Genomic DNA, 25,647 nt, shown 5'->3' on the forward strand with positions numbered 1-25,647 from the left:
GATACTGGTCTTACTCCTTCTACATTGAGTAAATGGAGTTTAAATAGATTTTCCCTCTCTTGGAATGAACATGGTCACCATTTTTTCTTCCAAAAGTAGAATCAGTAATTTTCATATTTGCTAAATGAAGGAAACTGAAGTAAGTCATGCATATGTAAAATGATGTTAGATTTTTAATTTGGGGTATAAAATTATAAAACCCAAATGTCCAAAACCATAGATCCCGAGGGGCTACTGGTATCCAGGAAAGTTGTATGCATAACTTTCTCTGGAAAAAAAGGCATAGTAATTCAAGAAATGTGTGCTAAACAAAATTATGTTTTTCTAGGATGCAAATGTAACTGACACGGTATTTATGGTCTAAAGGTAAAAGTGGTTCTGATGGTTTCTGCATTCTATTTTCATATGGCGTGGGCGGCAAGCAGCCTTTGCTACTGGGTGAACCCTTGAATTTGAGGAAGAATGAAAACTGATTATCAAGACTGATTTGGGTCCTAAGGGGAAAATACCTTAACTGTTCTGCAAGGAAGCCAGTTCTCTCCTAAAGTTGGGTTTCCCTAAGGTCATATACATGACACCTCTCACCATAATTGGAAAATAAACACCCAAAACATAGACACTGGCAGCATAAGAACAAAGTGATAAAAGAATTAAATGTGATGCAAGAACACGGGAAAGGGCATGAAAGGATAGGAGTGCAGGAACTGGCCATGAGCAGAGCATTCTGAGACAAGAAATGTTAAAATTCCAGTGTAGCAGAAATCTAGGGGGAAGCGTTTGCTTGTAGGCTCATGAACATTTGATTCAAGGGCTTGTTAATTTCTAGACATGGTGGTCATTACATAATAAGGCAGACTGGTGGATCAGGCAGATTAAGTCAGTCAGTTAAGCAGTCATTTTCTCAATTCAACAACAGAACGTTCTTCAACAGGGGGTGGTTTAAGCCCTCCACATGCAAATAAAAAGGGCAAAGACACTGAGGAGAGAACAGGCAATTTTGCAAACAGTGGCAGGTGAGGTGAGCAACATGAGAGCATCGAGTGAAGAACAAAAGGCAAACAGTTAAACCAAGAGACACAGATGTAAGTACAGTAAAATCCATGGGGAGGTGGAGGTGGGCGGATTGCCTGAGCTCAGGAGTTCGAGACCAGCCTGGGCAACACAGTGAAACCCCACTCTACTAAACCCCATCTCTACTAAAATACCAAAAGTTAGCTGGGCGTGGCAGCACGCACCTGTAATCCCAGCTACTCAGGAGGCTGAGGCAGGAGAATTGCTTGAACCCGGGAGGCAGAGGTTGCAGTGAGTGAACCAAGATCGTGCCACTGCACTCCAGCCTTGGTGACAGAGCGAGACTCCTTCTCAAAAAAAAAAAAAAAAAAAAAAGAAAAAGAAAAGAAAACAGAATCCATGGTGAAATGTGAGGAGAGTAGAGTAGGGGATGAGCTCAAAGCAAACGCATGCATGTATCCCACCCTGAACACACAACACACACACACACACACACACACACACACACACTTATTTAGAGATATTTAGGTGTATATATGCTAACTTAGGAAACTTTAGAAGACCTTGTTATAATGATATTATTAGTCAAAAAATATTTAAGCCACAGTTTTGCAATTTTAAGATTGTACTACTGGTATCTGGAGTAACTGAATCTCTCTGGATGTTACTTGCCATTTCATTATGAAGCTGTACACTATTAGCTAGGATGGTCAACTGGAGAATTAACCTGAATGTGCCTATACTTTTCCTACCAATCTGGATGATGACAAACCATACAGCTTGCACCTTAATAGAGATAGATATATGATCAGAATCAACCAAAGAGAGTCATGTAATGCTCTCACCTCATTACATGACTCAGCTCTTGACAAATTAAGAAAACCTAGCCACTTGGGAAAGTGAGGCTGGCAATGTGAATCTAGGTATGGCTTTCTTTGCATATCTCTGTATTTTTGGCAACTTCTCTTCCCCTTTCAGCAGACCCCAATCAGTGCCTCATTACCTTGACCCAATCTTCCCTGCTGTGACCCCTCTGAAAATTACCTGTCTACATTGCATCCCTTCAAGAAGCTTGGGTACCATCTAGTTAACTTAAAAATGTCAAAATCAGAAAAGAGCTTGAGAGCTGTTCACGTACATGTCCACTGAAACATTTCACAAACATTAGTGATATTTAATGGCAAGGCAGATCTAATCATGGTAATTGGGCTAGAATTTTTTTCAACTCTTCAACAGAGCTGACAATGTGCAGCTATACAAGAGCCTTGAAGATAAAAAAATCTTAACTATCTCCCTGCAGTTATCTTTAATTCTTTCTGGGAATACCTTCTAAGCACCTTGATTTTCCTCCACCTTCATATTTGACCAGTCCCTGAAAGCTAAAATTCTGATAGCATTCATACCTGAAAAAACATTATATATATATATGATTATGTAATTACATATCCAATGTGATAGTAAGGACAAATATAAGAATAAATGATTTTGAAGGGCATAATTGTTTTGAATGCCAAGTTTTACATTCTACTTATTATAACTTCTAAATTTATTTTTCCTGATTATAAAAGCAAAATGTGGGCCGGGCACAGTGGCTCACTCCTGTAAAAGGAGGTGAGGCACTTTGGGAGGCCGAGGCAGGTGGATCATGAGGTCAGGAGTTCAAGACCAGCTGGCCAACATGGTGAAACCCTGTCTCTACTAAAAATACAAAAAATTAGCCAGGCGTGGTGGTGGGTGCCTATAATCCCAGCTACTCGGGAGGCTGAGGCAGGAGAATCACTTGAACCCGGGAGGTGGAGGTTGCAGTGAGCCAAGATTGCACCACTGCACTCCAGCCAGGGCTACAGTCTCAAAAAAAAAAAAAAAAAAAAAAAAAAAAGCTAAATATGTTCATCGAAAAATAGTTAATTCATTTTTCCAAAAGAAGTATTTATGGCTTTTTATTGACTGATATATAAGAGCTCATTAACCATTAAACATATTAAGATTTTGTCCATCGCATATTAAAATTTTTTGCATGAACAGTTTATCTCTTTATTTTACCCCCTTTTAAAGTAATTTCTTAAAAATTATGTCATACTTAATCTATTAGTTGTTTACTTTAAAATTTCTTCCTTTTTTATGCTTGGAAAGGCCTTCCCTACTCAATATCAAATTAAATAGTCATGTATATTTCTTTCTACTGGTTTTGCAGGAGTTTTGTTTTGTTTTGTTTTGTTTTGTTTTCGCCCTTCTTACCAACTGATTGGCTAGTGTATTTTACCCCCTTTTAAAGTAATTTTTTAAAAATTATGTCATATTTAATCTATTAGTTGTTTACTTTTAAATTTCTTCCCTTTTATGCTTGGAAACGCCTTCCCTACTCAATATCAGATTAAATAGTTATGTGTATTTCTATTTGTTTTGTAGAAGTTTTTTTCACCCATCTTACCAACTAATTGGCTATAACAATATTAACAGCAAAAATCAGAAATGAAAACATATTTATCCAGAACTTGACATATTTGAAAGAGAAGCCAATAATCACACAAATGGAAAGCTATATAAAACATAGCTGAAGTTATCACAAAGTCAAGAAAGATGTTGTATTTCAGAAACTGGAGACAACAAGCACGATATCAAAAATGAAAAACAGGAACTCACAAGAAAATACACTATCAATACTAGAATAAATATATCTGTATCTAGGTGATCATGGCTTAAGGGCAGCAAAAATTATCTATAAATCATTTTTTATAATAAACTAATGTTCATCTACCTCAGCTCTATGAGGCTTACAGGGAAAAAAAAAACTGTTCACAAGTTTCATTTTAAGATAATTAAATTGAAAAAGAATACCTATTACGAGCATGACAGAGAAGGAACTAGATATAATCAAATACTGCAGGAAGCTATATAAACTTATCCTAGCGTTCTAGCAAACAATATGGCCATAATCACTAGAGCCTTCAACTCGGTATCTATACTCTTAGGATCTTCAAACTCAGTTTTTAATAGAAAGTAATGTGCCTAAAGGTGTTCATTTCTAAACTGTTTACAAATAAAAGCTAAAAATAATAAAAATGTTTAAACATGCAATAAAATGCAGCCATAAAATAATAATTACTAAATACAGGTAACAATTGGGAACTATGACTTTTTAAAATGACATAAAATCATATGTATTCTATGACTACAACCATGTTGAAAATGAATATAAACAAGCCTGAAAAGAAACACAGAAATGCAAACAACATACATCACAATTTTGACAAGAAGGATAACACTTCTCTTTTTTGAAAAATGTCCTTAGTTATAATATTATTTGTGCAGCAAACATAGTTGACAAAAAGCCTTATAAAGGCTCAGATCAGTATTTCCTCTGGTGGACTCTGCAGGAAGCCAGTTGCTATTCCAGCAAGGCCGGGCAGGAAAGGGCAGATTGGTAGAGAGGTTTTGTGTCAAATGAATGTAGGATATATGGATATATGATATTTAAGTGTAGTTTAATTGTGTTTTGTTGTTTCCTCCTTGGGCTATTTGTTTGTTTGCCTGTTTAATGGCAGAGACTGTCAGACACTATTTTAGAAGAAAAAGCAAGTCATTTCCCAAGTTTACCCATAAACAGAACTTGATTGATAAAGCATTGCTTAGGACCAGTATCCCACAAAAGGTGCTCTTCTAGATCTCTGAATCCATTAGGAACATGCGCCATTATTAAGATCTCAATCAGTTTAGGGGCCACTTGTGTCTCTCATCATCTATAACATAATGACAAAATTTTATATTATTTAATACACTCTGGTTAGTTGATAAAATGCAACCCATGGGAACTCAGTGTGTTTTTTTCTAAGTCTCAAAGAATGTTGTAATATACTTTTAGATACTGTAAAATTGATATTTCCAAACATACCAAAATTTCTATAAACTACCACTCACTTCATGTTTTAAAAGTTAATATATTGAAACTGAATACATTTACTGAATACCTGTATTTACTGACCATATGCTAAATTCTGTGATATACATTGTAAGGTATACTTAGATGAATAAAGCTTATCCCTGCTTTAAAGACATTCTCAGTCAAGAGTGCAGGTTATGCAGTGGGTATGGAGCCAGGACAACAAATACAGCAATAACTCTAAGAAAAGGTGTAACAAAAATGGGGAACAGATAAAGGTATATAGCAGTAAGGAGGACGGTAAGATGGAAGCATTTTTAGGGATCAGATACAGATTCATCAAGGAGGGAGACTGCATATTAGATAGACTTAAATGACATGTAGGTCTCCTAGGTAGACAACAAAAAATGAGTCCCAGGTGCCCTTGAAAAAGAGCCAGGGGTATGTTGGAGAGGAATGTTTCAGACCTGTCAGGGAAGAGGGTCCCCTTAGAGGAGCATGAAAATGTCTTTTTGGAATAGGAGCTACGAGCTTGAGTCTGGAACACAGGACTCATGAGTGGTAGGCTAAGGCACTTAGAGTTAATTAGGCAGCCAGAGAAACACACTGAATGCTTTTTCAGCAAGAAGATTAGAACTTCAACAATTAATCGGGTGCAGGTGCATCCAGATTAGGGGTTTTAGCACTGGAGAAATGACACTCAGGAACACAGAAAGACAGAGACAGAGACTGAGAGAGCAGATTAAATTCTGTGATGAGAGGACAGTACAGAATTAAGCAGCAGCTTGAAGGTTTTTGGATGGTTCACAAATATGTCATTCAAAACTACATCAGCGAGAAAAACAGAGAGATTAGAAAGTTCATTTGTCAATAATAGCCAATGATGGCGAAAGAAAAATCAATTAGTTAATCAGAAGAATGCATTCAGGAAGAAAATTTTTAAAGTATTAAAGCACATTCAATGAATCTACCTACGCCCATCTCTAAATTTTAATTCAATCACAGTAGTACTATTGCAAAATAGCACAACTATAATATACATTTGGGACATAAGCTAGAAGGAACTAAGAAAAGTGAATACTCTCTCTCACCTCCTAAATTCACAGGGGTGAGATTCTTCACAAAGCTTATTTAAACATCTCATGAAGTCACTCTCCTAATGAGTAGTACAGAATTACTTTCTAGGGATAGAGTCCATCCCTGTAACTTTATTTTCTGACACCAAGAGGGCTGAGAGAGCCACATTACTTTATCCATTAACCCTGTCTGTTTCAAAAACATGTGGAACAGAAACTGGTCAGTTCAGCATCTTCAAGCATACCACAATATCATGGTAGAATTCTTGAGACTGGAGAAGTCATTTACCAAACCAGCATCTGTGACAGAGTTCAGGAAAACTCTTTAGGCCTTCTCGATAACATTATTCATATGGAGGATTTATTTTTAAAAATATTTACTAATGGCTGGGTGCAGTGGCTCATGTCTGTAATCCCAGAACTTTCGGAGGCCAAGGACGGCAGATCACAAGGTCAGGAGTTCGAGACCAGACTGGCCAACATGGTGAAACCCCATCTCTACTAAAAATACAAAAATTAGGTGGCCATTGAGGCGCAAGCCTATAATCCCAGCGACTCAGGAACCAGAGGCAGGAGAATCGCTTGAACCTGGGAGACGGAGGTTGCAGTGAGCCGAGACCATACCATTGCACTCCAACCTGGGCAACAGAGTGAGACTCCATCTCAAAAAAAAAAAAAAAATTACTAACATAATTTTAGCCACTCATGTCATCTTTACAAATCCAATAACACCTCTGTGTGCATCTTTTGTGTCAATGCTTACACACCTTGCCTCTTTTGGACCTTAAGCTAAAGTTCTTGGACACCCTGCTGTGTATTATTGCAGGCATAAAACAAGTGTGCAAGGAGACTGTTTCCGTTGCTATGGAAATATCATTTAATTTCCTAATTAGTAGGTATATAAATGCCAAACCATAGCATTTGATTATTTCTGAAGTTTGGCAACAAAGTCTATTGTTCATGTCTGAGGACAAAGTCTCTATGTTTTCAACACTTTTATTCAAAGTAAGAATTAAGAACTCAAACTGTCTGGCATTTTAATGCTTATAAAATGATTCGCTGCACATGAGAGAAATGAAAGAATAAATCAAGAAACATATGTAAGTCATTTATTCCTCCCCTCAAGCAATATATATACACACACACACACACACACACACACACACACACATATATGAGCATATCTATTTACTAATAAAAACTAGAGGTGGCATTTCCCTTACAAAAGAATTTCTTTAAATCATAACTTCCCTAGTGGTTATAATTACAAAGTGAGATTTTAGCAATCCATCTACTATATAAAGCAAAGCATATTTGACATCTTCTTTCCTCCCCTCCATCAAATTTTTTTCTAATCTGGGCTTTGCAATAAGGCAAGAAAGAATATAAATTATTCAGATGAAGCACAAAGTTTTAAAAAGTGTTAACACTCTAAAACCCATTTCTGTCTATCTACTCTAGGAAACTAATTCACCAATGAACTCCCTATCCTGAGTGTTCTCCTGTGCTCAAACTGCTCCACCTAAAACAAAGCACACTAAACTAAACCTTCTCTTTATGCTTCCCTCTCGCTTGCCTTTCAGCATCCACGTCTGCTAAACATCTTTGGAAACACACAACATCTAATTTCTCTGTTACACTGACTCCTCAATACTATCAGGTTTCTGAGGTGACCGCTTGACTGAAGCTACTCTGGCAAAGATCAAGTGAGATCCACTTCTTACTCAACAAATACAGTGGCCTCTAGCGGCCTCTCTTTAGTCTTTAACCTCCCTGAGCTGTGCAACAACATCTGATGATCACCTTTCCTGCCTGGAAACAATGGAAACTTGGGAAACTCTTCCTTCACACCTTAAGGGAAAAAAAAAAGGCAACCGATGAGGCACTTGCCTCCCCCTTCTCCACTCTTCCCTATTCAGATTGTGCAGTGTGAAAACTAGAAATGGTTTGTCAGTAAAGAGATATGTTTCCTTTTTATCAATAAACTATTTCTGCTAGTTGTATGGACAGTAACAGTAAAATACCTTTGTTTTGCTGGAGAAGTGAGGCATCCTGTTAACAAGAAATGCTGCTTTTTTGTTCTTTTACTGAAAGCATATTTTGCACAAACCACTAAACCCATAAGAGTTACAGTTTAGTTTAGCAAGCTTCATTTGTAAAATGTTACCCACGCCAATAATCGATTCGTGTAGTAAGATAAAGAATGTAGCTGGAAGGAAAATTCTGCTGGCTTAAATATCAGAAATCAGGATGAAGAGAAATCAAACCTAACCTCCCACCACAGAAAGCCTCCAGAGCAGACCACAAAGTGGTCATGGGTCATTGTCTGACTCCTGATCTGAGCAGCTTCCACAGTCTCTTCTCATCACCACCAGAGCTCCAGTGGCTCCTGAGACCAGGCTGCACAACTGCTAAAATTTTAGAGCTACCGAGGAGCTACAAACCTAGTCCAGCGAGGAGCATCCCAGTTTAGGCTTTATTATCTGCTTGAGTCATTTCTTACCCTTCCTTTCTCTTGTTAACTGTCATAACCCAGAGACCTCATGGCTGGAAGCAGTAAACAGATGCAAGATTTGATCTTATAACTGCATCTCTTTGCTTATGTATGTTCTGACTAAAAATCCAAACCGAAAGCTAAAAGTAGAAGTAACATTTTTCTTTTCCAAGTGTGTTTTCTTTTTCATTTTGCTGACTTTCTTGACTTCAGAGGTAAATACCCTCATGTGACTCCTCTCTTTCTTTCCCATTAAATGTTTTTCATTATTTGTCACTTAGGCAGTGGTATTCCTGCAGATGCAGATCCCATACTTATAATGCTTTATGCAACTGTAGGGCATGTCATCTACTTCCACAGCTATAACTATCACCTCCTGTTTCACTCTAAAATTTCTAATTTGAATACCAACAGCTCAGAAGTCAAGACCTTATTCCTAAATGTCTATTGAAGACTTGCATCTGGAAGTCCTGTAAGCTCTTCATATTTTACATCATCAAAAGCAAACATCAGCTAACTCCTAAATTATGTTTCGCACAAGAAGACATGTGATAACATTCACAGTTAGCCTTGTCTTTGCCTTTGTCCTGAATCTCATATTTAGATGGTTCCTAAGTCTTCTCACTTCTATATAACCAGTCCTATTGTCTCCTTCCTTACCACCTCCTCATGCCTCATCCCTCCTCTAAGTACTCTGGCAACTGCAGGATCTGTTGAGCCTTAAATTTACACTGACATTCCTACCTTCATGCTTTCCCCTCAACCTGGAATGCAATTTCCTAATTTATCTTTATAGGAAACTTTTACATGTTCTTCAAGTTCCTACTGAAATGTGAATCTTCTTGACCTTTGTCTAATTCTGTTTTACTTTAAACACTCCTTCATCACTGCTATCTATAACTTCCGATATACCTCTATTCCATGTCATATTCTTCAGTTTGTTCATGGGTCGCACTTTCACACTATATACCACTGGATGACCTAAGGGTAGAAACCATGTCTTACCTATCTTGGTATCACAAATAGAGTACCTTACCTAAGAAAGGCAATTAAGAAATGCCTTTTCAGCTATATTATGGCTAGATATAAACATAATTAAATGTCATTTTCAAAGTAAAGAAATATTCATTTATGTGATTATATGACCATAGTACAATTGTACTCTACAATGTGAATTGGCTTTAAGTTCAACTCTAGTGAGAAAATAAATGATTTAATATTATGACAAGGAGTAACTTCTACATTCCAAATGGAAAAACAAATAAAATCACAATTATTGGATTTGTTTGCCTCACATTATAGGCATAATTCATATGCAATATTTACCACTTTAAAGTGTACAATTCAGTGGATATTTTATAGTATATGCACAAACAGTATGTGCAACCACCACCATTACCTAATTCCAGAATTTGCATCATCTCAAAAGGAAAACTCCCAGTCTGGGCAACACAGCAAGACCTTGTCTCTACAAAAAAAGAATAATAATAATAATCAGCCAAGCATGGTGGCACACACCTATAATCCCAGCTACTGGGGAGGCCAAGGGGAGAGGACCGTGTGTGCCTACGAGTTCAAGCTGCAGTAAGCTATGATTGCACCACTGCACTTAACCTGGGCAACAGAGTGAGACGCTGTCTCCCATGTCTCCAAAAAAAAAAAAAAAAAAAAAAAAAAAAGTACACCTACTAGCTAGCATTCATTCTTCATTCCTCCTTTCTCCCAACCCCTGACAACCACTAGTTTTTGTCTACATAGATTGGCAAATTCTAGACATTTTATATAAATTCAGTCAAACAATATGTGACATTTTGTGCCTGGCTTTCTTTCACTTCACACAATATCTTCAAGGTTATCCATGTTTCACGTGTATCAGTACTTTTTCCTATTTATGGTGCAATATTATCCCATTGTATAAATATACCTTATTTTGTGTGCCCATTCTGCAATTAATAGACATCAGATTTTTCAACTTTTTGGCTATAATAAATAATGTTGCTATGGATATAAATGTACAGAGTTTGGTGTGAACATATTTTTTTGCTGCTCTTCAATACATATCTAAGAATAGAATTGTTGGGTCATAAGGAAATTTTATATTTAACTTTTTGAGGAACTACCAAACTGTTTTCCAAATTAGCTGCACCATTTTATATTTCCCCTTAAATTTACACTGATATTTCCACCTTCATGTATAAGGATTTTAATTTCCCCACATTCCCTAGCAACATTTGTTATTAATGTTCCTTTTTTTTTTTTTTTTTGAGATGGAGTCTCCCTCTGTTGCCCAGCTAGAATGCAGTGGCACCATCTCGGCTCACTGCAGCCTCCATCTCCTGGGTTCAAGCAAGACTCCCGAGTAGCTGGGATTACAGGCACCCGCCACCTCGCCCAGCTAATTTTTATAATTTTAGTAGAGATGGGGTTTCACTGTGTTGGCCAGGATGGTCTCGATCTCCTGACCTTGTGGTCCACCTGCCTCACTCTCCCAAAATGTTGGGATTATAGGCGTAAGCCACCATGCCCGGCCTAACATTCCTTTTTATTAGAACCAGTCTAGTAGGTGTGAATTCGTATTTCATTGCAGTTTTTATGTGCATTCACTTGATGATGCTGAGCATCTCTTCATGTGCTTATTTGCCATTCGTATATCTTCTTTGGAGAAATGTCTATTCTAGTCCTTTGTCCATTTTTAAATGTAGGTATTATTTTTATTATTAACTTGTAATAGTTCTTTATATAGTTCTTTATATATTTTGAAGAATAGATTCTTGTTGATATGTTTTGTAAATATGTTCTCCCGTTCTGTGGTCTGTCTTTTCATTTTCCTGATGGTGTCCTTTGATGCGTAAAGGTTTTTAATTTTGATGAAGTCCAATTTACATTATTTTTCTTTTACTGCTCGTGCTTTGGGTGTCATATCTAAAAATCTACTGCCTAATCCAAGAAACTAATGCCTAATCCAAGGTCACTAAGATTTATACCTACATTTTCTTCCAGGGTTTCACAGTTAGCTCTCATACTCAGGTCTATAATGCATACTGAAGTCTACCATTAATTTTTGTATTTGGGAGAAGATACAAATTCATCATTTTCATGTAAATGTTTATTCATTTGTCTCAGCACCATTTGTTTAAAAAACTATTATTTCCCCCATTAAATTGTCTTGTCACCCTTGTTGAAAAATCAATTAACCATAAATATATGGGTTTATTTCTAAATGCTCAATTCCATTCCAGTAAAATAAATGCCTATGCTTATGTTAATACCACTTAGTTTTGATTATTACACTTTTGCAGTAAGTTTTGATATTAAGTGTGTCTTCCAACTTTGTTCATCTTTTTTAAGATTGTTTTAGACTATTCTTATAAATGAGTTTTAGAATGAGCATAACAATTTCTGCAAAAGAAAAAAGGAAGCTGGGATTTTCACAGCAATAGCATGGAATCTCTAGATCAATTTGCCTAATTAATATTAAGTCTTCTCATTTGTGAACATGCATATATTTCAATTTTTAAAGTCTTGTTTAAATTCTTTTAATGATATTTTGTAGCCTTTAGTATCTTCACTAACGATTTGCATTTTCTGGAGTGAAAGACAAATAGTAACAGTATAGATTGTTTTATAATTATAATAAAGTATAAAAATAAAAGCTATTTAAAGTTAGCATTTTACCAGTTGAAACATTTTATAATGCCACTTACTTATAAGTTTGATATAAAATATTTTAAATTCATACTCAAAAAGGAGTATTTATTTCATATGGTATTCACTTGCCTTGGTTAAGAACAACTCTGCAACTGTAAGATAAAATGAGCAACAATAAAATGTATATGCCTGGATTTAAGAGGTCAGCTATTCATAACAGCAACAGCAAACAAAAAATTATTTCCAAAGGCAACCAGTCATCACGAAAATTTCATCAAATAGACAGAAGCACCTCAAATTATTCAAGCAAACTAGAACAGAAAACAGCTATATGTTGTTAACTGATAGTTTTATTCAAACTTATCTTAGTATTACTTTAACTCATTTTTATGGTATAATTCTTTAAGAAAAGAAAGCTAACCAAATTTTTAAACTAGATTCAGTGATTCAGCACTAATAAAAGTCTCTTGCAATTCTATGTAGCATGACTTACCACTTGCTACTAACTTCACATACACAGTCAATACTCTACAAAGTGAAATGCCTGTTTTCAACAGTAAAAAGTATATTATCTACTTAAACTAACTTATTAGGTTGGTACGAAAGTAATTGAGGTTTTTGCCATTACTTTTAATAATGTAATGTAAAAGCAATCTTGCCATTACCTTTAATGGAAAAAACAGCAATTACTTTTGCACCAACCTAATAGAATGGATCACAGGGTTTTAAGGTGATGACTTCATTAATGATAAATCAATACTGATATGTATGCATAAAGACTAGACCAGATGAACAATTACAATTCAAGGCAATTAGCCCATTTTCTCAATGTGCATAATCAGTGAAAGGTTTTCATTCAAAATAACCATTTTCCTGATTTGAAAAAACATGAAAATACTACCCAAGTTAAGCTTCCTCTCGAGTTTGAATAAGAAGATCTTACTGCCAAAAAGTAAAATTCTGGGTAAGAACTGGAGACTGTAAAAGCTTCTTAGTGCTGCTGTATTGGCTATTGTATCAAAACGGACACATTTCTAACAAACAATGCTGGATGTGGAATGAAGGTCTTGTATTAGCACAACAGCTTCGATATGCAAATAATGACAAAATATTTTAAAAATCAGATATCCAAAGAATAAAGTCACTTAGATAAATAAAAAAAGTTTACTATCACAGGCATTAGCATAATCAAACATGTTGTCACCATCACTAGATCATTATTCACTCAACTCTATCCAAGATATAGAAAAGACATGGCCCATGCCTTTGAATGGCATACAAAAAAACACCATGGAATACTGAGAAACATCTATACAAATGCCAAGTAAATTTCTGGAAGTGAGTATATGAAATTCATGTACACACTATGCTTACTCCAAAGGGAAAGATTCACAAATGTACTGATATTGGTATAAATATACTTAGGTTACCATGGAAAAGAGAGATATTGAGAATAATTTTAAAAGCAAAAAAGGTGTGTTTGGAGCACAGTATAGACAGTGTATTTCCAACCTGAAGAGTGCCTCAGTTCACACCAAATCTAAGGTAGAAGAAAACAAAATTATTTAAAATTATAAGACACTAAAATAAAAAGTATGAGTATTATATTTTACCATTTTCATGTAAATAAGCCTTGCAAGTGGGGGGGGGTGTGTGTGTGTGTATTTTTAAACTATGAACTCTTATCTTAACATATAAAAGAGGTAATACAAATTGATAAGAAAAACACAAGGGCACATTTTTTGAACCAATAAGTATTTCAACAAGGTGACAGGAGACAAAACCAAATATAAAAATCGAAAAGAATAATTTCTACATCAGCAATAACCTATTAGGAAATATTAAAGAATAAAATCCCTTTCCCAACAGCAATAAAAACTCATACAAGATAGTAATAACACAAAATGAGAAATATTTCCTTCTATAAAGGAGGCTATTTATGTTACTGAAGGACACAAAAAAGACTTGAATAAATAAAGAGACATGCCGATGGAAAGATTATGAATTGAGAGTTGTCACTTCTCCCTCAAAATTATCTTAAATTAAATATAATACTAACTAAAATACAGTGTTGTTTTAAAATTGATAACCCGATTATCATATTTTTCTGAAAATAAAGATGTAAAAATAGAGATGAAACTTTGGGAAAAAAAACCATCACCTACCGAAAATCATAATAGTAGTTTTAACAGTATATGATTTATTCAGGAATAACAAAAAAAAATTATCTATACCCAGAGAATATAATTAAGTCCTTAAATTAAAATAAGATAAGTAACTCATGCAAAAAAACTTGGAAAACATGAACACACTCATCACAGCAAAGACAAAACATTAGGCCATTAGACAAAAAGCAAATGAAAAGATAATCAACCTCTAGAAACCTGGGAAACAAATTTATATAAAAAAGAAGTATTCTTCTTACCTATTCATTGGTAAACTTTTACAAGTTTAAAATTATCATGTATTGGCAAAAGGGTAAAGAAATATGCACTTTCATATTGTTGGCGGAAGGTACTAACAATTGGAAGAGCAATTTGGCACTATTAAAATTTAAAATTCACACACTTTATGACTCAACAATTGCATTTATGAGTTTACCTTTAAAAAATACATTTGTACATGTAGAAAATAAACCTGTATAAGGATGTTCATCTTAGCACTGTTTGAAATAGCATAATAGCATAAACAAACTGAATGTACATGGATATAAGGATTAAATAAACCATGGTACAACCACACTATAAAATAATAGGCAAGAGTTAAAAGACAATGGGGTATATATTTTTGTACCAGTGTGAAGATCTCTCTAAACTATACGTAAAGTGAAAATAAAGTATAGAACATCATGTCACCATTTAAGAAAAAAAAAATTATATGTATATACACAGCTACACAAACCTTGACCTCTATTCCTTTGAAGCAGTCTCCTGGGGCCCCCAAAATCAATCTTCTGCCCATGCCACAGCCCATATTGAAGGCAGATCAACCCAGACATTTTATCTCTGTAGACAGCCAAAAATTGAATACTTAAATTCCAAAAAAAAGCAATGTTACACAAAAACTAATGTAGAGGAAGAATTTTTATTATGGCAGGAAACACATTTATTTCGTTGAAAATAATACACAAATTTATATAGACCTACGATCTCGGCTGTGCTTAAAAACACCCTCACTATATGATAAACTCAGATATACTCATGGTGGGGGGAGAAATTCACCAAATGTTCATTGAATAGTTGGACTGCAGTGATTTTTATTTTCCAGACTCTTTTTCTTGTTATTTTCTAGATGTTCTACAATGGGCATTTATTACTGTAAGTGCAAAAGACAAAACATGTTCTTTTTGAAACAATGTATCTTCTGTTATTGGATTCTTGAGATACCTCTGTATAGATAATGCCAAAATATTTCTGTACTCCCAGCCTCTCCCCTTCACTCTAGTCTCACTTTTCAGCTACTGAGTAGCTATCAGTGTCCCAGCTTTAGTTCTCCTGAATGTGATTTCTCCACCTCTCCCACTGCTATGCTCATTGATCCCAACTCCCTGCCAGGCCAGCCCTGTCCCAGTTCCCAGACCAAGACAGGACTGAATCTGAAAGTACTAATACAAGGCCACCTCCCCGCTCCACAATCTTATTCCCATCCATTGCTGAAGCAAAGTTGCTGATTCTGTGTCAGCCTGGATTTTTGCCCCACGCCACTGTGGCGTCAGTACCACACTGCAGGACACAGTCCATCGTTCTGTCTGGTATTAAACTGTTCAGGTACTCATAGCCCCTACTAGACTGTCAACTTATGAGACAAGGCATTGTCTCTTAACTCATGTATGGCTCCGGGACTGTATCCCCCAAAACAGTGGTTTCTATAACTTGAAGGAAAGCATTTGATAAATGGCTGTTACATACGACCAGAAATCTGAGGATCTGTTTGAAGATGGAGCGAGCTCAGAGACTTAGTTCAATCAACAAGCATTTATGAAGGAATTACTATCCTTAAGACAGAATCTAGAGTGGTTGAGAACACCTCAGGAAAAAAAGTAGAAAATAATTACTGTTTTGGCTTCTGCCTTAACAAGCAAAACATGAAAATATTCTTGCCTGAGGTCCTGATTTCACAGATGGGCAAACTGCAATTGAATTTGCCTGCCTGGATTCCAGACTACTGCCAGCACTGACTTTTACTTCCTGTCCCAACTCCATGGGCCCCAATGTGCTTGGCTTTGCTTGTCACTATTTTTATGCTTGCCCACTTTAAATTGTTCCCTTGGGTCCAGATTCCCTCCCCCTCCAGTTCATGCTCTGGGCTAGGATCTAAATTTTCTCCTTCTTGTGCTACGTTGCCCTCCATCACCTGTTTCTGCATACACTCTCTCACAATAAAAAGTTTTGACCACAATCTCAGCTTTATGCTTCAACCTCTTGCCAAAACCTGAGAACAAGGCAGGCCTCTATGTCAAATTGTAATAAACACTGCTGCTTACTTACCCAACAATCATTTACCCCTTCCTTATTAAAAGAATTGCTACTCTATTCATCAATACCCTAACCTTCTCCACCCAGTGAATGCTAATCCCATATGTAGTCCCAGCCGGTAAATCCTGATTTAGTCTAAGCCTGTCATTCATGGTATACCCATTCCCCTTGCCATTGACTAGATTGGGAATGTTCATGTGATTCAGTGTTGGCCAGTGACATAAGAGAGAAGTCTGCAGGAGGGTTTTTGGCAAATACCTCCTCATTCTGCAGGACGAGACACTGCTGCTGCATGACGGTGTGCTAGGAACTAAAAAAGTGATCAAAGCACTGGCTGAGAAAGCAGTCAACACACAGACTGAGCACAGACAGGAGAAATGCAGAAAGTAGAAACTAAGCCCAGGTCTCCCATCCTCTGCATTTCTTGTCACTTTTAGAAATCTTTTCCAATGTATTCCCCTTCCTTTCTGCCAGGTAACATATATTAAATAGTGCACCTTAAAAGATATATATATATATATGAGCAGCTTTGTTCTCTATCTCAAAGGAGTAACTTTCAAATAGGGATTTGATAGATATTTTGGTTGTTTTTAGTTTGAAGCTATTATGAGTAAGCTGTTATTAATTTTCATGCAAAAGTCCTTGTACATATGTGTTCATTTCACCTGGGAGTGGAATTTCTGGATCGTATGGTAAGAGTATTTTTAACATTAAGAGAAACTGCCAAACTGTTTCCCAAAGTATTACATTCCCACCAGCAATGTATGAGTATCACAGTTGCTTCACATTCTCTCCAAAAGTTGGTATTGCCAGTCTTTACAATTTAGTCATTTTAGTGTTGGGATAGTGGTATCACATTGTGGTTTTAAATTTAATTATTTTGGTGAATTATAGAGTGAAACACCTTTTCATGTGCTTGTTAGATATTTGTATATTTTCTTGTGTGAAATATCTCTGCACATATTTTGTTCATTTTTTAGACAGATTGCCTGTCTTCTTATTGAGTTGCAAGAGTTCTATACATCGTCTAGATAAAGTCCTTTGTCAAGTATCCAGAGAGAGATACGTAGTTCTAACAAATCTTTTGTCTTTTGAAGAGCAAAACTTCTTTCTTTAACTTTGATAAAGTCTAATACATCTTTTCTTTTAAATTTTAGGATTACTGCTTTTTGATTCCTAAGGGATCTTTGCCTAATCCAAAATCACAGATTATCTCCTACATTTTCTTCTAGAAGTTTATATACTCAAAATCATAGATTGATTCCACAAACATTATGCTCAACGAAAAAAGGAATATAAAAATGAGTACATATTCTGTGATTCAACCTATATCAATTTCTAGAATAGGAAAAACAAATCTATAGAGAAAGCAGATTCGTCAGAAGAGAAGTTTTTAGGGTAACAGATATATTCTGTATCTTGATCACACTGACAGTTACACAGGTGTGTTTGTCAATCAACAACAAAGTATTCACTTAAAATGGGTACACTTTACTGTATAAAACATATGCCCAAAATTTTACTAAAAGAATTTTAATGGGAATTTGGAGCTTGATTGGTAGGAAGACACCACCAGGTCCTCTGAAACAGAATTTAAGGGACAAGCAAGGCTTTGCTATGCCTGAGGCAGAAATATTAATCTTAAAGTATATATAATTTCTTAAATAAACATTACTTCATTCTAAATGCATAAATGCCATATAGTCTTTCACAAACATTGGCATGGCCGAAACAAGCCAACCACACACTGGGAGAGTCCCTAAATAGTGGCAGCAACTGACTTGTACCTTCAGTGTAGGAAGAACTTTCAAAATGAAAGAGAGGGAAGGATGGAGAGATAAGAAAAGACAGGTTACTTAGTCCCTCACAGTTTGCCCAGAGACCATGAAGCTAAATTTGCAATTTTATTGGGAAAGGGAAAGCATATGCCACTGAAGGTGAAGTTTTTGTTTTTTTTTTTTTCTTATGCAGCAGAAGTTTATGTTTCAAAAGAAAGAAAAAACAAATGGAACACAATGAAAATAAATCATTTTGCCTTGAAATTTTAAGGAAAATTGAGATATAGAATTACAGAATGTTATAGCTAGATGTAAGTCTAACTGACTCAAAAGACAGATAAAATAAATAAGGGTTGGAGAGTTTGAGGCTTACTTAGTCATATAACAAATTAATTAGCTGGCTGAAAACCTGGAGAGGAATCCAGGTGCCTTGGTTCAGTGTGCTTATAAAATTATAATCTCTAGCTCAATGCTCTGCACAGAGCAGGTATTTTCAAAAAATACCTGTTGAATGAATTCATGCTACGTAACATAATTTAAAAAATACATGAAAAGCGTAAGTGCAGTAAAGAGATGAATTTACATACAGATTTATTTTTCCCCAAGACTTTTTTTTTTTTTTTTTTTGAGACAGAGTCTTGTTCTGTCGCCCAGGCTGAAGTATAGTGACACCATTTTGGCTCACTGCAGCCTCTGCCTCCTGGGTTCGAGCGATTCTCTTGCCTCAGCCTCCCAAATAACTGGGATTACAGTCACCCGTCACCATGCCCAGCTAGTTTTTGTATTTTCAGTAGGGACGGGGTTTCATCATATTGGCCAGGCTGGTCTCAAACTCCTGGCCTCAGGTGATATGCCAGCCTCAGCCTCCCAAAGTGCTGGGATTACAGGTGTGAGCCACTGTGCCTGGGCTTCCCCAGGAAATTTGAGTCTTGTATACACTTCTTTGTGCTACTTCTGCACATTAGAAAAACGACAACAACAACAACATATTTTGTGAAATTACTCTGGAAATTATCAATGACTGAAGAAACAGAATGAAGTGGTAAACTCTAAAGAATTGTAGGATACCCTTTCCTGGAAACAATTGAGTACAATTAGCTATTTCTAAAGTAGTTAAAGGACATTGCTACTTCCTCACTGAGAGATAGACTGATGATATTTAACAACTGCTTCAGGCCCTATGAATTTAAGATAAACTGGGAAGACTGAATTTTCACCGAATGCTTACAAATAAAACATGGGAACATCAGATCCTCTGGAGATTTCTGGAGTCCGTGTGGTTTCTGGGTGGGATGTGGAAAAGCAACTGACATAGCTCCATCAAGAGTCCTTGGCTTTCTTTCCAAAACATCAAGGGGCCATAAAAAAGATATTGGATTTACTCCAGTAACACAACGAACAACATAAACTCAATTTGCACAATATGAACATCTCAGAAGCTTTCTATTAATTTTCTACTACGGCTCTGTGGCCCTTGAGACCATAACAACTCAAGGACTTTGTAATCTCTAGCCCTGTGGCATGTCCACTCATTTAATGTAGAAACACTGCAGCAAGTTAGGATCTTATTTAATGTACCTCCATCTCAATATGTCCCATAAATATATTACCTGCCTTCCCTCAAAACTGCCTAACAAACAAAACAGCCAGATGTCTGCAAGTAGCAAGATATTGAAAAATCAACATATGATTTACATTAGTTTTTTTCATTCATGCTCTAGTTTTAAAAATTATTGATTGAAATTTACATATAAAATTTACTTTGAAACAACTAAAATATAGATTATAGTAGACGTCACAGCAAAAATATAGAAAACCCCTAAACAGGTAGTTATACATCCTTCAGCTCAAAAGAGAAAATGAAATTAACTCATTCTGTCTCATCCTTACTCCACCTCCCTGTTTGGTTACTACCCTCATGTATGGGGAACATACCTGCTTTTTTCACTCCTATTAAAGCAAGTTTTCCTAATACCTGAAATGGAATAGTCTAATAGTTATGTACACAGATAAGGTCTATTAATAAAAAGGAAAAATAAAATAGTGTTCAGTAGTAAAGCCCTAGAAAATTAAGGTCTCTAAAGTTAGACTATCACTATGTTTTGTACAACGTGTTACGAGTAATAATTTCAAAGAGGTATAGAATGCAAATTTATGGTTGAGTTAGAATTCAGCTCTAAGATAAAAATTCACCTGTAAGGAAAACAAAAATGTCAAAAGTAAAATGTGTCAAAAATCTCTGGTAGTATAATATAAAGCTGACTAGTAGTAATACATCCGAAAATGTTTTATTTACATCTGCTGAATTTTTAAAACATCAATTAAGAAAGATCTCAATATAGAAAATAAAACTACTATACTCTATGGTCTGTTAGTTTTTAGAAGTATATTTACATTAGCTTTTAAAAATATATTTGTGTTCATGACTAATATATCTTAAGATAATATTCAGGAGGACAATCTTGTATATTATTTGAACTACAAAACAGAAATATATGAGAAACACTTTACTATTTTGGAGAAAACAATGAAATTGTGTCTATTAAAATGGGTTAAACATGAGCACAATAAATACTGATACTTCAAACTTGTGGGTAAAATTTTCTGGAAATCCATTTTTGAATAAAAGAATTCAATTCATATCCCTTATGCTGTTGGATAAAGATTTTATGGATACATTTTTCAAAATAGTTTATGAACCTCAACTAAAAACAAAGGTGTGCCAACAGATGTAGCCAGTGAGCATCTGTCACTCCACACAGAGCGTATATTTAACCTGCTCCATGCAAGTTCCCTGCTAGACTCTCTATCCTCATCACATATTAGTCTCACAGCCACAAAACTGAAAGAGCATCATCCATTTAGAATTTATTAATAATCTTGGACGCCAATGAAAAGGGGCTTTTGTAATTAGGAAAAGTCAACCATGAAGTGAAAAATAAATAAATAAATAAGCCCCTGGAAATACAATTACCCTAACAAGTACTGGCTTCATATAGGTCAAAATAAAATAATTTTAGTTATTATACTACGAGATATAGTTCTGGAATATTCATGGGATAAGGAAACATGAGGGAGAGTTATAGTAACCATAATATTAAATCTTTACTGTTCAGCAAAGGTCAAGTTTTTCCTCCGCCTTGAAGTTAAAAGAAAAGACCTAAGAATATTTTGGGTCCTCACTATGACACCGATCACGGATTCCATGTCTTGGGATGGGGCTTTAGGTGAGATAAAGAACTGAAACTACCTCCATGGGTAGCTGAACCTTCTATGTGATGAAATGGATCCCACACTAGAAGTTGTCTTAACTCAGTGATAGTATAATTACTCTGACTGTATGCACTCTACCTTTCAATACACTCACCTGCATGCCAAATCTTCCAGTAAATGGTTTCCCTAATGTAATTCAAACACACAATGCCTTTTCCTCCCTTTCTGCTTTTGTTCCAGCTGTGGTGCCCACCCTGCATGAAATCCTTCATAGGAGTCTCTGTCCAAGCTCCAGGGCTACTACCGAATATAACATTTTCCCAGCTACACAGACACCCGTCTTCTTCACAATTCCTCTAGTACTTACTTGCGCTTCTGTCTTTCTAGTACATAATCATATATGGTCTTGGAATGTGTTTAAACTATTTCTCCTAATTATAATAATGTTTACTTAATGTTTTGTTTGTACCAAGTACTCTGCTAAACACATTTAACCTTTAAAGCAAGCCCATGAATCAGTCCCCTACAATTTTCATTTTATAGATTAAAAAAAAAATAGATTTAAATTGTACACAAGGACACGATACTCCTAAGAACTAGAGCCTGTACTGACATCTAAAGCTCTCTCCAAAGATCTTGTTCTTTGCCACTGTGAAATAGGACCTCATGCAAATGCCTGTTCTCCTCAACTAGACTGTAAGCTGAGGTCAAAGACAGTGTTTTTTACTTCTTTCTACTTCCTTGGAATACCTCACACCGCTCAGCCTAGGGTTAGGCAGGTATTAAGAGCTCTGAGGGAGGGAGACACAGAGAATATATCCAAAATACGTTTTACAGGGGTCCATAAGATGTTCTATTGGCTCTTTATTGTATCATGGATTTTTAAAGGTCCAGTCAACTAAAGGCAGAAGCCTCTAGAAATGAAATTCTTCAGAGGAAGTCAGTCTTTATCTGCAAACTGGATTACAGTCAAGGAGGCAAGCTGCTTTTCAAAGACACTAGTTGCTCTTCTAAAATGCACATTAATTGTACTCACGTCTCTTAAAATTTTGCTGTAAACAAAATGTTATTTTGTTTTCTAGTTCTTTAATAACTTGATATGCTTTGTTTCCATTCAGTGGACTAATGTTTACAAAGGAGGCATATGAAAAGTACCTGTGTTTCTATACGAAGCACAGTATCAAAAACTGGGGCATACACCCACATCCCTCTGCAGAAAAACTGCAACAGAGAAAGAGCAAAACCCACAGAGGGGCTGCCACCTCCCCACATTCACAACTCTGAAGCCCCACAAAGAATAGCAGAGATACTGGGAGGGGAAAAGTCTTTTGAAAGAAATTTGGACAAAACTAACTTATTATGCTCATATATAATTAACATGACAGTCTTTCACTTGTTTCATGGTATTCTAGGGAAAGGAACACCAACAAGGAAAACACTCCTATCTACAAGTTCACTATTAAGTAATGCAAGCATTCCAATACACACAGGGTTGACTGCAATCTGCATCAGGATGTTGGTAACACTGGTAATTCAACCAAGCTTTAGCTATATGGCTGAAGAGTCAGCCAAGCCATTAATGGAATTGCATTCCTACCACGGGGAGTTGAAGGAGTCCATCACTCCTAATATTACACACTTCCCCAGCACTGACTCAGGTGATTAACTATCAGCTCTTCATCAAATCAGCACTCAATCACTTAGGAAGGCAATTCTCTTCATCTCAACTCCTGCTTTACACTCCCATAAAATGCAAAACTGCATATTGCACTATTGTCATATAATAATTTAAATGAAAAGAAAAAAACCAATAATGTGTTCCATAGCATAGTGTCTTACTGGCAACTTCAATGAATCCACCATTAATTTTGGTCCCTCACACACACTCTTTAAACACAAAACACAGCCATTCTAAAGATATTAAGGTGTTTTGGTCTGTCGTTTTAGGAGAACATAAATAGGACAAAATATAGGCTTCAAAATATCCATTTTTGATTTATACTTACACTATTGGACCCTTCTGAGATGATAAATATACTAAACATTCTGAGGCATGGTTGTCCCGCCATGTATAAATAAACTTTACAGCAGCAATGCTAACAGAAAGAATTGCCAAATTGCCAATAATATGTATAATATAAGGGGTTAGAATGCAAGCTAAAGAGTGCAAGGTAAATTATAGCATTCTGTGAAAATAAGTGATGTAAAACCAACAGCAATTTTAAATTATTAACAATGGTTCTGAAGCTAATTTAACTTTTCCATTGGTGTAAGCCACAAACAGAATCACACAGTATGTTTCTCTTCAAACATCTTGAGGGTTCCTATGAGGTGGGTGAAAATGGGTAAGGGTGTCTCTTAAGGGCTATAATGCACCTAATGCCATCTAAATGGTATATTTACAAGTCTGTGGAGTATAACCTCATTTCTCCAAAACTGTCTAACCATTATCCTACTTGAGAAGTTAACCCATGATGAACAAAAGTACATCTCTTCCACCCTTCTGCTCCCTATTTTCCCAAACCTTTCTATCTTGGTATTTTGCATGCTGAGCAAAACATTCCATAAATAATGCTGTGGTGCACAGGCATTAAAGTTTAGAGAGTTTCTGCCTTTGAAGTAGGTAGTGACAGGACCAAGGACACACGGGTTCAATTCCAAGCCAAATATGAGGCGGGTGGTTTGAAAATGTCAATCCAAAGAGGCCTAGGGGAAAAGAACACAAGCTTACACTGCCACCTCCCTTCCTCTCCCCTCCCCTTTTTCTCTCTTGTTCCTTTCCTCTCTTCTCCTCTTTCGTTGTGGTTTCTCACGGAGACAATCAAAGCAGGGAAAGCTGGATTTTAAATTGGTGAGATACACACTAGGAATATGTAATTCCCAGAAGAAGAAAAGAAACTGCTGAAGAGGGGTATGGGGGCTGTTGGCAACATGTCCAAGTGACAACCCTCCCCACCCCCACCCTAATACAGCACAAATCCATAGATTCTTCCTCGATCCCCTTCTCCCTCCAGTTTCCAGTACTCTACCCAACTTGACCCTTCATCCTAAAAATTTAGGAACCTGCAGGGCACCCGCTGTTTAAGAGTGTGTCTTTCAGTATATGCACCCAATTTTCTGGAACCCCTGAATCCGGACAGTTGTAGCAGGGAAGGGATGTTCCCACCCTCCCACCGGGGAAGAGGTAAGAAAGGGGGAAAAAGAGATGGAGACAAGAGGAAAGGGATGCAGAGCTGTGCTCTAGCGCGAGCGGCTGCAAGGAAGACGGGGAAGAAAGAAAGGGTGGGAAGGAAGTGGGGCTGGGAGAGAGGAAGAAAGGGATGAAAGAAAGGCTGGAAGGGAGAAAGGAGGGGAGAGGAGAGAGGGATGTTGGGAAGGATGAGGGAGGGAGGGTTGGGGAGCGGGGAGGGGGGAGGATGGAGAGGATGGGAGGGAGGGAGGTAGGGAGGGAGGGAGGCAGGCAAGGATGGAGGATGCTCTGCCCGGGACTCACCTCTGTGGGTCGGTGGGAGTTTCTCGCCGCCTCCTCTTTCTCGCCCGTTCCCAGCAGCTGGAGTGGTAATCACAGAAGGGACTGGAGAGGCGGCGGCAGGGACAAGGGCAGCAGCTGCTGCAGCCGCCTCTGGCCGAGGTGCGGTGCCGCCTGCTCTGCCCGCCCGCCCGGGTCTCCGCCTCACTCGGGGCTGGAAGCGAAGCCGCTCCCCCCTCCCCCCCGCCCGCCCCGCGTCCTGCCCAAGCGCGAGCGGCAGCGGCCCGGATCGCCGCTAGGGGAGGCAGCCAGTGCGCATGCGCGGCCGCTGCTCGCTCGCGCGCCCCCGCGGTCCCCGTGGCTCCGCGGCGCCTGGAAAGGCACCGGGCTTCGAGGGGTGGGTGGGTAGGGGGGCCGCGGGCGCGCGCGGCCTGGGGAGCGCCCGAAAGGGCGGGGCGGTGTGGGGCGGAGCTCTGGAGGCGCGGCCGGCTCGGCGCCGCAGGTGGGGGGAGGGGACAGCGGCGAAGGGACAACTCCGTAGGGCGCAAGTGCCGTGTCCATGACAACCGCGTTACCTTGCGGGCGGGGACCTGGAGCTGAATC

At 37.3% G+C, this 25,647-nt stretch overlaps 1 protein-coding gene across 2 annotated transcripts in view; it reads right to left on the minus strand.

Moving 5' to 3' along the window:
* Positions 1-25,225, minus strand: part of CTNNA2 (catenin alpha 2) — a 1,167,663-nt gene extending 1,142,438 nt beyond the window's left edge. The window contains exon 1 of one of the 2 annotated variants that reach the window (XM_015112724.3): positions 25,069-25,225. The gene's annotated coding sequence lies outside the window, so the exon portion shown is untranslated. 2 annotated transcript variants of the gene reach the window in all.
* Between the last annotated feature and the right edge of the window lie 422 nt (positions 25,226-25,647).

The sequence above is a fragment of the Macaca mulatta genome, chromosome 13 (genome assembly GCF_049350105.2).
Source record: "Macaca mulatta isolate MMU2019108-1 chromosome 13, T2T-MMU8v2.0, whole genome shotgun sequence".
Lineage (NCBI taxonomy): Eukaryota > Metazoa > Chordata > Mammalia > Primates > Cercopithecidae > Macaca > Macaca mulatta.